This window comes from Schistocerca serialis, chromosome 5, assembly GCF_023864345.2.
Source record: "Schistocerca serialis cubense isolate TAMUIC-IGC-003099 chromosome 5, iqSchSeri2.2, whole genome shotgun sequence".
In the NCBI taxonomy this organism is placed as follows: domain Eukaryota; kingdom Metazoa; phylum Arthropoda; class Insecta; order Orthoptera; family Acrididae; genus Schistocerca; species Schistocerca serialis.
The window spans coordinates 411,698,623-411,714,457 of record NC_064642.1 but is presented as its reverse complement, the minus strand read 5'-3'; positions in this window follow the sequence as shown (position 1 = coordinate 411,714,457).

Below are 15,835 nucleotides of genomic sequence, written 5' to 3'. Positions count from 1 at the left end.
AATGTACACACATGAAGATATGGTAGAAATGCTGCTGATCTATGGAGAATGTGCGTTGACGGGAAATACGTTATGAGATTGGTTGTTTGTTGATAGTACTGTTAGCGAACGTTATGATTATTGAGTTAATATGTCTGTTTTCTACCCTACTCTACATACCTGTACTGTACCCTGTTGTAGGTGGACGAAATGCTGTTCAGGCAGAACGACTGTACAGAAGACGATTCCCTGACAAGCCATCGCCTTCGCGCCGGGTGTTTGGTCATCTCACATCTCGTCTACGTGAAACGGGAAGCTTAAATCCAAGACCTCGACATCGTCCTAGACCACGCACAGATAAACGTGCTGAAGTTGCTGTGCGCGCTACCATAGCTGTGAATCCTCAAATCAGCACACGCCAAATTGAACGTGAAGTTGGTGTGCGAAATCATGTGCACAGCGTATTCTTAAACGTCATAAATTTCATCCTTACCATGTTCATTTACACCAGGATCTTCATGGAAATGACTTCCGCAATAGGGTAACATTTTGTCGGTGGGCTCAACAAAAACTTCTGACTAATCCAATTTTTTTTGCAGGTGTTCTCTTTACCGACGAGGCATCATTCTCCAACAAAGGAATTGTCAATATGAGGAATATGCATTATTGGTCCGCAGACGATCCAAAATGGCTCCGTCAGGTAGAGCATCAACGTCTGTGGAAAGTTAACGTTTGGAGTGGGATTATTGGAGATACCATTATCGGACCTTTCTTTATAAATGGCATCCAAAATGGCAGACAATACTCCAGATTTATACGACACAATCTTCCTGTTCTCTTGGACACCGTACCTCTGAACCGGAGAATGGTCATGTGGTATCAGCATGACGGATGCCCCGCACATAACGCCTTACGAGCACGACGACTTCTGAACCGTAAGTTCCCTGGTGGGTGGATTGGACGAGGTGGCCCAGTTAGGTGGCCTGCCCGATCTCCGGACCTTACACCGCTGGATTATTTTCTTTGGGGAGCAGTGAAGGATGCTGTTTACCAACATGAACCAACAACACCAGAGGACATGAAGCGACGCATTATTGGTGCTTGTACAGCCATCAAAGAAGAAACAGTAGCACGATGTAGGGCATCCTTCATCCGCAGAGTGACCCTATGTATGCAAGCCAATGGGCATCACTTTGAGCATGAGACGTGAACGCTATGTTTAGTATGTAGTGCTGGTATCACAGTGGAAGTTTCTACAAAGGGCCATTTTACCCAGTGATGTTAAGAAACATTTGTTTGCAACAATTTGTCATTTACCGCATTAGATAAACATAACATTGATAATTATGTGATAATAAAACTAATTGGTTAAACATGTTTACATTCATCTTCTATGTCCTACCTGAACTTCCCAAATCAAAACATTTTTACTTAAACAACGGTAAAACTTATATTCCACTTGCTCGTTTCACTAAAACCATCAACATGAATTCTACTATTACGAGTGAATGATTAACTGTCACTTGCGCTAGATCTACAGTAAAGTAAAGTTTTAACGTTGAACGGCATTACCTTTTTAGTAACGGATTAACGATAAGTGAAGTTAACTTTGTGACTAACGTTGCGGTACACAGATATGTTACAGAACCGCATCACCCCTAGCCTATGGGATAAATACCTGCTGGAATGTACGACGTTAATGCAGGATGGCAGCAGACCGTATTATTCGTTTTGGACCTCTTGACAAGTATGGAAGTGTGATTACGCATGTCAATCACATCGCGATTACGGACAGCATGGGGTTCACGCCTCAGCCTCAGGACTTGCGCTAGCAGCGCATGTCGGGTGTTTCAAGCGTCAACTTCGCGTCTTAATATCTCGGGATGTAATGGGAATATTGCGATGCAATCAACGCCATTGTGTATGTGCTTTGTCATGCTATGGATTGCTGAAGAAAAAATATAGGAGGTCCATTTAAAAAAACATAAGTTTGTGTTAAAAAAACACATATGCTTTCGTTTTAGAATGTTTCCAAATATGTACATTCATGGGCCCCAGCCCTACATTGATACAGGTGAAAGTCGTTTTCCAATAGCTGTTATTTTTCCAGAGATATTTTGGGTGGACAAGATAGCTGGGACACCCTGTATATACACACCTGGAAATGGAAAAAAGAACACATTGACACCGGTGTGTCAGACCCACCATACTTGCTCCGGACACTGCGAGAGGGCTGTACAAGCAATGATCACACGCACGGCACAGCGGACACACCAGGAACCGCGGTGTTGGCCGTCGGATGGCGCTAGCTGCGCAGCATTTGTGCACCGCCGCGGTCAGTGTCAGCCAGTTTGCCGTGGCATACGGAGCTCCATCGCAGTCTTTAACACTGGTAGCATGCCGCGACAGCGTGGACGTGAACCGTATGTGCAGTTGACGGACTTTGAGCGAGGGCGTATAGTGGGCATGCGGGAGGCCGGGTGGACGTACCGCCGAATTGCTCAACACGTGGGGCGTGAGGTCTCCACAGTACATCGATGTTGTCGCCAGTGGTCGGCGGAAGGTGCACGTGCCCGTCGACCTGGGACCGGACCGCAGCGACGCACGGATGCACGCCAAGACCGTAGGATCCTACGCAGTGCCGTAGGGGACCGCACCGCCACTTCCCAGCAAATTAGGGACACTGTTGCTCCTGGGGTATCGGCGAGGACCATTCGCAACCGTCTCCATGAAGCTGGGCTACGGTCCTGCACACCGTTAGGCCGTCTTCCGCTCACGCCCCAACATCGTGCAGCCCGCCTCCAGTGGTGTCGCGACAGGCGTGAATGGAGGGACGAATGGAGACGTGTCGTCTTCAGCGATGAGAGTCGCTTCTGCCTTGGTGCCAATGATGGTCGTATGCGTGTTTGGCGCCGTGCAGGTGAGCGCCACAATCAGGACTGCATACGACCGAGGCACACAGGGCCAACACCCGGCATCATGGTGTGGGGAGCGATCTCCTACACTGGCCGTACACCACTGGTGATCGTCGAGGGGACACTGAATAGTGCACGGTACATCCAAACCGTCATCGAACCCATCGTTCTACCATTCCTAGACCGGCAAGGGAACTTGCTGTTCCAACAGGACAATGCGCGTCCGCATGTATCCCGTGCCACCCAACGTGCTCTAGAAGGTGTAAGTCAACTACCCTGGCCAGCAAGATCTCCGGATCTGTCCCCCATTGAGCATGTTTGGGACTGGATGAAGCGTCGTCTCACGCGGTCTTCACGTCCGGCACGAACGCTGGTCCAACTGAGGCGCCAGGTGGAAATGGCATGGCAAGCCGTTCCACAGGACTACATCCAGCATCTCTACGATCGTCTCCATGGGAGAATAGCAGCCTGCATTGCTGCGAAAGGTGGATATACACTGTACTAGTGCCGACATTGTGCATGCTCTGTTGCCTGTGTCTATGTGCCTGTGGTTCTGTCAGTGTGATCATGTGATGTATCTGACCCCAGGAATGTGTCAATAAAGTTTCCCCTTCCTGGGACAATGAATTCACGGTGTTCTTATTTCAATTTCCAGGAGTGTGTATATATATATATATATATATATATATATATATATATATATATATATATATTGTTATAATATGTATGGGTTTATGTACTGATAACTGAAAAAATACTTGAAGTAAATTAATAACAAGTAACTTGTGTTGGTTATGTTCGCAGCAGCTGCGGATAAGTACAATAGTTCAAAACGCCTTTTGCATGACGCACATTAAGTTTTTTTATTTATCTTTGCACCCAGACTCGTGTACCTTAGTTACAAGGAATCTTCTGTGGGAGTCAGATCAGTGTGTAATTAATTATTTTTAAATCAAATACATTTCTCTCAGGCGACAAACTGACTGACAGATTGCACTTCTCCTTTCGATCACTTTTTCAACATACAGCAATTTAACAGCCACAAAATTTTTTAGGAGACGTCATCGAGGGGTCAGTTCGAGAACAAAATCCTGCACCACCAACCCTTTCGGAATTATGGACGGCTATAGAGATAGGCTGACTCAATATTTCTGCACTGGCCTGACTTCCAGCGCCTCCTTGAGTCCATGCCCCATCGAGTTCTTGCATTACTTCGGGCAAAAGGAGGCCCGACACGATATTAGGTGGTATCCCACAACTTTTGTCGCCTAATCTAAAAAATCTGGAATGGTACCAAAGTTTTGTATTCTAAATACCATCAAAAATCATATTAAAAAATCAAAACTCAAAAACTAAAGAAGTTATGGACTCAAAAACTTGGCTCCTGCTACATCTTTAAATGATAGACACGATTTTAAAATTTGGTTCAAATAGGCCAAGTAGAAGAATAGTTAAATTATTGCGTGGAGTATTCCCTTAACAGATACGAGGGTACAATAAACTGTAATATTTAACTTGCTGGAGCAGTATTGTGTTTCTCATTAAGGTAGGCCATGGATGAAAATTGAGCCCAGTAAAATGGAGATAATCCAAAAAGTTCGCAATTAAAATACATTCTTGCTAACGAGGACAATATTAGAGGCTGAAACAAGTGGCGAATTATAGCTACACATTCCCAAATTACGTCGTTAATGGTTCACTTGCAGACCTGTGGTTACAACAGCGTTTCTGCTTCTATTACCTTTACCTGGTACGTATGTTAATTTTCGTGTTTTGTTACGATACGTATTGTATATTTCCATACAACCGTGGCTATCGGTATTCCATTTCCAACGCTTGGACTTCCCCTTTTTGTTTCTTTTTTTCCCCCTTCGTGTTGACCAACGAGGATCTCGCAACTTCAGCTCCTTTTCTTTATTTGTTATTTCTTATTTTCCCGGCACTTCTTTATACTCTCTCCGTATGTCCTCTTCCTTTCTTCTGTGCAGGTTGTTCCTGGTTTCTTATCTTTTCTGGAAGTCCCTTTGTAAGCTATCGCTTCTGTTATGCTCTTTTCTGTTGATGGTTAAGCCTGAGAGCGTATAAGTGAAAAATTTTGCACAACGGATTTTATAACGCTAATTTGTCGCCCTGACACTTATACACTCTCCAGAAGTGTAAGCTTATCCTTTGCTCTATATGTGACGTTAACTAGTCGTATGCAAATCTGATTAGTTTCTAACCATAGCCGGCCGAAGTGGCCGAGCGGTTCTAGGCGCTGCAGTCTGGAATCGCGAGACCGCTACGGTCGCAGGTTCGAATCCTGCCTCGGGCATGGATGTGTGTGATGTCCTTAGGTTAGTTAGGTTTAACTAGTTCTAAGTTCTAGGGGACTAATGACCTCAGAAGTTGAGTCCCATAGTGCTCAGAGCCATTTTCTAACCATATCCTCAGTATACGATAGAATGTTCAGATGTGCTGACCTACAAACACTGCCTCCACCAGGTGGTTGCAAAAAAGAAGTTCACAAATAACGACATATTAAAACGACAAAGGAAAGTACTAGCTATGAAATGATACACTCAGTAGTGTTTAATTCTTTACTCTTCTACAGTTCACTCTATTCAAGATTGCACAGTACGAGCAACATTATAGTTCTGCCTATTCACATTTGGTAATCGCTCTGTCTGGCACTGTCCTGTGATATATAATCGCGATTGTTAATTCAAGAGCGGAATACTGACATCAGCTATGGCAATTGGAATTTCATTTAGAACTACACTCGCGACTAGCAACGTGAAGCCTCAGCATAGAATGAAAAATACACGTGATCGAATTTACTTTACTTCCCTCGCACGACCACTACAGTGATCTGACGCTTATCACTGCAAAGGTTCTCGACTCAGTGAGATAACATAAATTCTACTTCACCAAAACTTCTGTGAGCATTTCCACGGCTGCCGTGGAACACCAGACGATCCTCAAGCTCTCGCTACAAGTACTCTGTCCCAGTAACGAGGTCGCACACCTCTCCAGGACCAACCTCTCTCCTCGACGCTCTAGGAACAAGTGTTTCTCAGTCGCTACGCTTTTTCCTAGCTCTTGTTCTTTTTTCTTCCCCCTTTTAATGTGTGTGGCCAATCATGTTGCCGGAAGGCGTTCGTTTCCGAGCGCCGACCAATCTCATTTTTGCAACCGACCGAAGCTTCTAGAAGCTTCCAGACTGTTCCAGAAGCTTCCGCTCCGACCGTTGGGAAAACCACCTACACACCGCCACGCGTTTTGTGAGCGAGCCCGTGTGTCTTCTCCTTGTCCTCGGCCACGTGGCTCCCGCTATGCCGCGGTCCACCCGCCTGGGGTTTCCAGAGTAGCTTACGGGCGCTGTTGTCTTCAGCTCTCAGGCCTGCCTGCCACGCTTGTGTCTTTCCCATTCTCCTGCCAGCCTCCCGTCTCCGCCCGCTTTACTATCGCCCAACGTGCAGATGTTCTGCTACAAACTAAGATCCCTAGCCGATGTCAGAATCGATAATGATTTTCTGTCTCGATGTTTATACTTCCGGAGTGGTTGTTGTAATGTCGCTCAAAATGATGCCACCTTACAATACCTTCCCGTTCCGAGCAATTTTGTACTTGCATGAGGTGACTCTAATAGTTTCATCTTATGCAGTACAAAATTCATTTACATTTTGCCCTTGTTATCACTCCAAATTTGACGAAGGCAGTGGGACAGATGAATACCAAGGTGTCTTTATTGCAACATTAATACTCGGGATTCTATCAACTTTGGTTGAATTTAATTTAAATTAATTGACATGGTAATTATTTATAGATTGGTTCGTTCGTGCTTTATGTTGTTAATAGTACTTGTTTGTGGCACGACGATTACAATGTTCAGGTGCAAGATTACGCACGTCAGCAAAAGAAAACTGTAAACTAACAATGAGATTTATCTATTTAATTATGGTAAATGGTAGTCCCTTTATTTTAAATCAAGTTCTTGTTACGTAACCACGCATCCTTCACTAACTGAATCTATAGTAATGCAACATAAAAACATATTTGATATACATGGTCGTCCAATATTAACATTTCTCATGTTTGCAGAGGGCAGTTTCGTCATTATAAGTTCATTTAAACAAATATATATTCAATTTCATTTTAACTAATTAATATTCATCGCATATACAATTTCCTATAATTGGATCTGGAAGTGTTTCTGTCTCTGGTGTATGAGTCAGTTAGCTTTACATAATTGATAACCTGTCTGGGTAAGTCCAGTACTTACTTTTAGTGTACATCTCGTAAATTCAATAGAGTCAATACTCTTATTTACTTTGGCAATTTTTATTAAAGGAAATTACCAATGCCCGTTTTTGGATCGACCTCCCAATACAATAAAGAGAAACAATATATAAGTATTCAATGAGTTTGCTTACAGGAAAATGTGTAAACATGATTAATCAGATACACCTTAAATTAATACAGTTTACAAAATACAAAGCAAAGAGGAGAAAAAAAAACAAAAGGCATCGATAATGTTTTGTCTGTGGGTGTTTAGTCCGAGTCTATCTGACGTGGTTCTACTGTTTGTATGATCATAACGCATAGGCACTGCTTGACATTACACTGACACTATCGATGCCAGTTTATTTACAGGAGGGCACTGTAGTCTGTGCGTGTGTGATATGGCATGAACTGACGCGCGTCTCTGGCCTGAATTCACTCTAGTACCTTGGCAATAGGGTCCATGGGCACTCCGCTTTCTCGTCGATTATCACTGATCGTTGCGGTACAGTGACGTAGGGGGATGGCATGTCGGTTCACAAGGTGAGTAGCAAGGCAAAGTGCTGCGTTGATGGGCAGTTTCATGGGTTTTCTTCACCGAGACAGATAACTGGTCGATAGGAAGGTACACCGGTTCTTGTGTGGTGCAAGTAGTGGGTATAAGGAAACCTATAGTTCTTCTTCGTTGTCTAAGAGTTTTTGTAGCTGTCCCTATTTCAATCTTCATGTATTTCTTCTTTGGCCTTTAGTTTTTGTGTTCCTAATCTTCTTGCTTCGTGATCTTCCTTCTCTTGTAAACTCTTGTAATCAGGTAAGGAACATAGGTTTTTGTGGGTAATATTACTATGAGGATTGGGTTAGGTCTCCCGCTTGGAAATCCGAGCCTCGGTTCCCGTTGGATGGTGTCGGAAGACACGTAACTATTGTATTCGCGACGTAGAAGTCGCTCGTTAAGTAATAATTTTGCTACAATTGTAGCGATAATGTATTCTTTATCAATACACAAACGTCGTCTGTGAAAGTCCTGCGTTCGGTTGCTGTGATCCTATCAGTTATCTGCCATGCCATCTGCTGTCGATGTCTTATTGAACATGCCGCCACTTTGTAAGTCCGCCAGCAGTTCAGCCAGCCCGGCGCCTGTCTCCTCCAGTGTTATCGTGAGCAGCTCGTCATACTCGTTCCGGTTCTCTGAATACCTGCACCCACTAAAGTGCACAGTCTCAATCATCAATACCTGTACATGGAATTTAACACATACATAAACATCTTACATACATAGAATGACTTTCTAAGATGGTCGGCAGTGACCCCTTTTCAGCAAGTATTATAATTTCTAATTTTATCCTATTCCAATTTGATGGTTACATGTATTCTATGAAGCTCTTGCTTTACATTTAAACTTGCTTATGTGGGAGAAATATTTTCATTAGTACATTTTGTGCAGTCCAACACCAAGGTCCATGACATGAGTTAGACGTTTTCTACACTTTCTGTTAAAACTATACAACTAAAAAGCTAAAGAATTCACAAACGCGCTGGCCAGCATGTCTACTCTACTTTTATTCATAGAACAACAAAAAACTCCCTGTTTTTATCATCTCGGAAGCCTTCTTCTGCGCCGTGGTTCTCTGGTTGCGGAAGGTGTGTAGCTTTCCCTGTTAACATAAGAACAGATTGCGCCACAGCGCAAAGATTAGTCACGTCTTTTTCTGTTGGGAATTTAGTTTTTTCTTGTTGAGATCACCGCTGGTTCCGTCTTTGTTTGGTACCTGTAGACAGATGAATCGTTTGTGTGATATTGTGTTCACTGCTCAGTATCACAGGTACTATAATGCGATCTTATAATTAACCCATTTTTTCAAGCGACAAGTTTCGGAATTTCTTGTGCCTATATTTGGCGTGTTCCCCACTTGTATTTAATCTTATGTGATCGAGTAACTGTGCTTTACGCAGAGCTGGCCACCCAATTGACCTCTTATCATTATAAATACATCAAACGTCCCTCTTTATTTTGCGGTGCGCTTTTGCGAACTTTACGCAAAGCAGACCACCAGTTCATCAACATAAACACTTCGGCATAACACAGCAGGCATACCCATTTGTTTCCGTAAATAATGTCTATCAAGTAACTCACTGGTGGCATTGTATTCACGCAAATTAAATATTCTGTACAGTTAGTCGTTCCGAAAACTGTCGCCCCCATTTATACAGGTGATTCTGTTATTACACACCCAGATGACTAGAATATATTTAAATAGATATAGCTTTTCATGACTAAACTCATTAGTATCGTTCTGTCCTTTTCAGGTATAGACCAGATGAAAATCAATAACAGGTCCTTCATATGCTGGTGTCATATCTATTGTTCATTTCCCACAGCTTAATATTAATCATTTTATACTAGAATTATTATATCTGCTTAATCTAGACTTAGCAATAATTTACATAATGTACATCTCATTCCCCGTTTATCTGTTTTCCGTTCCTTGTTTTACTCTACGAAGCACTTGATATGGCTTACGTGGTGTAAACCAAGTAACTTCCCTGTTTTGATGGACTCCAGTTCCACTGCGTTCGCATGTGCCAATCGCCTAATCCTTACAGGCCCGTCATAGACATCGAAGAATTTGTGGGAAAGCCTCTTTTGTTTGTTGGACAAACGTTGAGATTTTACTAAAACTCGCTGCCCAACAACAAATTCACGCTCATTTGCCTTTTTATCTGCTCGCTTCTTACGTGTTTCTCCTGACATGCGAATGTTACGTAGCGCCTCTGCTACGAGGGCTCCATGTTATTGTCGTTTCCTGGGCGGGAAATCGACTAGTTCCCTTATCCCATCTGGAGCCGGCCTATTCTTGAATACAGATATTGGTGGTAACAATGTGGTGCTATGAGGAAGTTCATTTATAACATCCTGAAAATCTTTCAGGAAGACATCCCACGTTACATGTCTTTTGCCACAATACAGTCGACACAGGTTCCCTAGGTCCTTCATCGTTCTCTCTGAAGGGTTTGAACTGGGTTTAAACCTTGAGATGAACACGGGCTTTATTTTGTGCCTCCGTAGCATTCTCTTCCAAATCTCTGATTTGTATTGCGGGCTGTTGTCAGAAAGAACTACATCAACCGTCCCGACCTGGGTCAAGAAGTCTTTGCAGAACGCCTTGCTTACGGTGAGGGCTGTGGCTCTCCGTAGTGGTGTCAGAGTAACGAACTTAGACGTTAGTTCTAACACTACCAGGATGTACCTATATCCCCTTCGCGTCGCCGGCAAAGGACCCATTAAACCAGTGGCCGCGATGTGGCGCAATTTCTTGGGTATGATTGGGTACATCGGGGCTTGCAACGCTACTGTTGTCGTCTTTGCCTTTTGGCATCTTTTGCAGACGGCCGACACCTTTCTTATTCGCCTCTCCATGTTCTTAAAGTGACATATCGCTTTTAATTTACGAGCACCAAAGTGTGCATAACTTAAGTGGGTGTACCAAATTAATTTATTGATGACTTCTTCTGGCACACACACTACCCATAGTGACTCATCCATATTCGTTCTATAGAAGAGAATGCCCTTTCTAAGGAGGTAGTGTTGACGTATATTTGCCTGTGTACGATCCCTCCATTTCCGTTTTATCTCCAGGAGTCTGGGATCCTTGTCCTGTTCCGCCATGATATCCTGCATAGTGACGGTAATGAAATTTTCGAACGCCACCTTTCGAAGGTAAAACAACGAAAAATGTTCGTGTTCTAGCTCCTCTGCTGCCTGTTCAGTTATGCCTAACGGTGAACGCGGCAACGCGTCGGCAATAACATTGGTGGACCCTGGTACGTGTACTGTCGTGAACTCGTATTCCTGTAATGCGGTAATCCATCGAGCCAGTCTTCCGTGCGTGAGTTTAACAGTCAGCAGGAACTCAAGTGCCTTGTGATCGCTATATACCTTTGTTTTTCTGCCAAAAAGGAAATATCTGAATTTTTTAAATCCCCAAACTATGGCTAGGGCTTCGAGTTCCGTCACTGAATAATTGCGTTCACTCTTCGTCAAAACTCTACTCCCAAACGCGATTGTTTTGTGTACCTGTTTTCCGTACTGCTCGTACTCCTGAAATATCATCACTCCTAATCCAGTCTTCGCACTAGCCGTCGCCATGCAAAATTCCTGCGACAAACCCGGGTGTGACTGTATGGGAGCCGTAAAAAGTGCTGATTTGAGCGCCTGAAACTCCCTGTCCGCATTCTCGTCCCATACCCATGGTGTCTTCTTACTCGTTAACTGACAGAGGCGAGGCGTCGCTAAAGAGCTTCCACATAAACAATTTTCTTGTAGAAATTGGTTATTCCGAGGAATCCCCTCAGTTGCTTCCTCGTTTTTGGAGTGGCAAATTCGGCTATAGCCGCCAGGCTTTCGGGATCAGGAGAGATACCTTCACTATTTACAATGTGACCCAGAAAGGGCACCTGACTGCTTCCAAAACATGATTTCCTGATGTTTGCCGTTACCCCATGTTGCTTCAGTCTGCCCAGCATTTCCGCCAGTAGCGTGTTATGTCGTTCCCACGTGCTCTCAGCTATGAGGACGCCGTCGACTTAACAAGTGATCCTTTCTTTTAGGTTGTCACTTAATGTACTACTGAAGCCTGTGATGAATGCGGCTGACGAGATACTTAAACCGAATGGCAACCTGCAGAATTGGAAGCACTGTCCAAATGCAATGAATGCAGTGTACTTACGGCACGCTGGATCCAGCTCGATTTGCCAGAAGCTAGACTTCATATCTAATGAGGTGAATACAGTGATCCCATGGAATTTCTGGAGTAGTTCCTCTAATCGTTCACGTCTGTCCGTTTCCGGGACAATAATTGTATTGATCTGACGCGAATCTAATACAAGCCGGATTCCGCCATCCTTCTTCTCGACTACTCTTAAAGGGCTGTTGTACTCTGATGTTGCCGGTTCAATGACTCCATCATCCCTCATTTTTTGTAATTCTGATAAAACTCTGTCTCGGTATGCCCAAGGTATGATGTTGGGTGGGACGCGGAAAGGTCTATGTTTCCTGACATTGAATTTGTATCGGTATCCTTTTATTGTACCAGTCTTGGGTAGAGAGACTTCAGCATTATTGTGCAGCGTCACTTCTAACTCTTGTTTCGACCTAGGAGGTATGTTCGTTAATGCCTGCATTGTAGTGTATATTTCCTGACGAATTTCCCGTAGCTCTTCTCTCTCCGTTATGCAAGGTTCTTTACTGTTTATCTTTTCCTGGGGAACACTGTCGTTTTCGGCCTGTCGTTCGGTAAACTGTAACCTTCGGCAGTTTGTCGGGATTTGCGCCTTTATGGCTTCCTCGTCAAACCAAATTGTGATTCTTTCTTTCTCCCCTATAGTAAGTTCGCCTCTTCCTAAATCTATTATTGCCTTTTGGGCGGAGAGAAAATCAACCCCTATTATAATGCCTGCAGTTAATTTGGGACTGACAAACAGATTTGCTGTGAGTTTGTGCCCTTGGCAGTCGAAGTCAATTTGCGTCTGTTGCGAAATTGCAGTGCCTTTCACCATTAGCGCGCCCCTCACTTTCGATTTCCTTACTGCAAGCGTTGGTGGATTTACGGAGTCTCTACATTCATTATATAGGGAGTCAGATATTGCTGACAGCTCGCTTCCACTGTCTATTATCTCCGTGCAGTTGATCTCACCTATCTTTATTTTTACCAGAGGGTATATTTCTGCCCTACATTTCGTATCCTTTTCTTCTAATAGTAGTTTACCCATATCTTCGTATTCTAGCATGTTCATTTGACCGTATCCGATATTGTTTTCGGGCTGTCTTTGTGTTGTCCCCGACCTGTGGCCTAGTCAATTATCATTGTCTACTTCGATAGCTTGCACGCGTCCAGCATTTGGTGGCCGAATTTCAACTTCATGCCTGTTTTCGGTGCGTCCGTTTCCTTCCCAATTCTGATACGTCTGCGTTCGGTTGTGGTTTCTGTTGTTGCTCCTCTGTCCGCTATTACTCTTCCACGTGTTCGCTCTCTGATCATTATGCTACCTGTTATTTCGATTGTTTGTCCAATTGGGATTGTTCCCTGTCTGATTTTCACGTTGGAAGTTTCGCTGAGGCGATCTACGACCATCCTTGTGCCAGCCCTGTCCTCTACCGTTTTCGTTCTGGTTTTCCCAGTTAGCCCTTTGTGTGTCCTTTTGCACTTTCCTTTCTCTGTTTTGCTGCTCATTAAAAGCGAAATCGAGTTCCCTTAACGTGCCTTTAAATATCTCGTTGTTGTCGCCGCACCTACCAGCTAGGGTTTGTTGATACGCGATCGGTAATTTCATGTAGCATAATCTGATTACTTCTGCTTAGCTACACGGTTGGTCTAAGTAGTGGTTTCGTTTGGTCATGTTTTCGAAATATTTGACGGGGCTGCGGAAACCTGAACTTTCAAAATTTCAGCTCATCATGAGTTCTTGTTTAATTCTGTCTTGCGTTTCTTTCGACCAATACTTGTTGAGGAACGCAGTACGGAATTCTTCATAGGTATTGCAAGTTCTCACAATGTTTCGCATCCACTCTGCGGTGGCGCCTTCCATATGTGAACAGACAAAGTCTAGCTGGTATCGGAGCGGCCAATGCGGTGGTAAACGTAGGTCAAATTGTCCGATAAATGTTTTCGGGTGCAACAGAATACCGTCGTCTTTGTAGTGCTGGAACCGCCGGACCGATATAAAGTGCTTAAAATCGAAGTCGTCTTCTGACTTCGGTATCTCACGTCTTTCTTGTCTTCCTTCCTGTTCACTGTACCGGCAGTTTTCGTTCCTCATGGTAACGGCACATTCGGAATTACACAGCTGATACGGACTGCAATTACTTGAGTCGACCGTAATGTTGCTATTCGCACCGTTGTTGATTAGTGGGGCAGGTGGATTCAAAGATTTGTCCGTTCTATGCCACCGTTGGCCATATTAAATTCCCTCTCCATGTTCCCATGGTGGATTACATTAATTTCTGATCCGCTATTCGCCGCTTGCGTGTGACTGGTTGGCGGTGAAATTGCTCCTGTTCTCGTCGTTCCCTCCATACTTGAGGGGCTGTTACTTCGGTCTTCTATAGTTTCTGCATTTTTGCTCGGTGACTTTATTTCCCCTGTTAGCCGCTCCATTTCTTTAGTCACGTCTATTTTTAGTTGTTCGAGCTCTGCATTCGATGCTCCGTTCTGAGGTGCGTCTTTGGTACGTAATTGTGTTTCTTCGACCTTCTTTATCCGGTTCTGGGGTTTGTGTATCGCTCCCTTTCCCACTTTCGCGGTTTGCAATGTTTCCTCTTTGGTTGCACGAGCCATGCGCTTTGCGCCTTTTGCTATTAATTTCGCTTCGTTTGCCGTTATTTTAATTTCCGCTACCTCACGTGCCAATGTGGCTTGTAACGCAGCTACATCGTCTTTCATGTCTTTCGTTTCCGTCTTAATCACATTAATATCCATACTAACGTGATCTATCCGGCTGTGAATTCGCTTGATTTCGTTTTTTATACTAGTCTGAATTCCCTTAATTTCGGTTTTCATACTATTTTGGATTTCTGTCTTGTTACTTTGCATTTCGTTGCCCATATTTTTAAGAAACGCAAGTATGTTTGCCATTCCTACCGCCACCTTGCACGTTATTTGACACAACAGGTTCTGAACAAGCGCGGACATACCGGTACTGTGTTCTATCAACCTCTTCTTGCCTGTTGTACCCACTATAACCTGATGCGTGGCTGCGTGCCGACGCATTTGATTGTGGCCGGTCATAGTAATTACGTCGCTTTTATGTTCACGTGGGCTCACTACACCGTAGTTTCTGATGGTAACAACTGCATCTACGTGTTCTCTACGATCTTCCTCGCTATCAGATTCTCGTCCCCTGGCTTGGCTGAGTCTATCTTCCTCCAGAAACTCCCTGTGATCCGCGATCACCTCATTTGTCGCCCTGACACTTACACTCTCTCCAGAAGGGTACGCTTATCCTTTGCTCTATATGTGACGTTAACTAGTCGTATGCAAATCTGATTAGTTTCTAACCATATCCTCCGTATACGCTAGAATGTTCAGATGTGCTGACCTACAAACACTGCCTCCACCAGGTGGTTGCAAACATGAAATTCACAAAGAAGGACATATTAAAATGACAAAGGAAAGTACTAGCTATGAAATGATACACTCAGTAGTGTTAAATTCTTTACTCTTCTGCAATTCACTCTATTCAAGATTACACAGTACGAGCAACATTATAGTTCTGCCTATTCACATTTGGTAATCGCTCTGTCTGGCACTGTCCTGTGATATATAATCGCGGTTGTTAATTCAAGCGCGGAATACTGACATCAGCTATAGCAATTGGAATTATATTTAGAACTACACTCGCGACTAGCAACGTGAAGCCTCAGCATAGAACGAAAAATACGCGTGATCAGGAATTTACTTTACTTCCCTCGCACGACCACTACAGTGATCTGACGCTTATCGCTGCAAAGGTTCTCGGCTCAGCGAGATAACATAAATTCTACTTCACCAAAAGCTTCTGTGGGCATCTCCACGGCTGCCGTGGAACACCAGACGATCCTCAGGCTCTCGCTACAAGTACTCTGTCCCAGTAACGAGGTCGCACACCTCGCCACGACCAACCTCTCTCCTCGACGCTCCAGG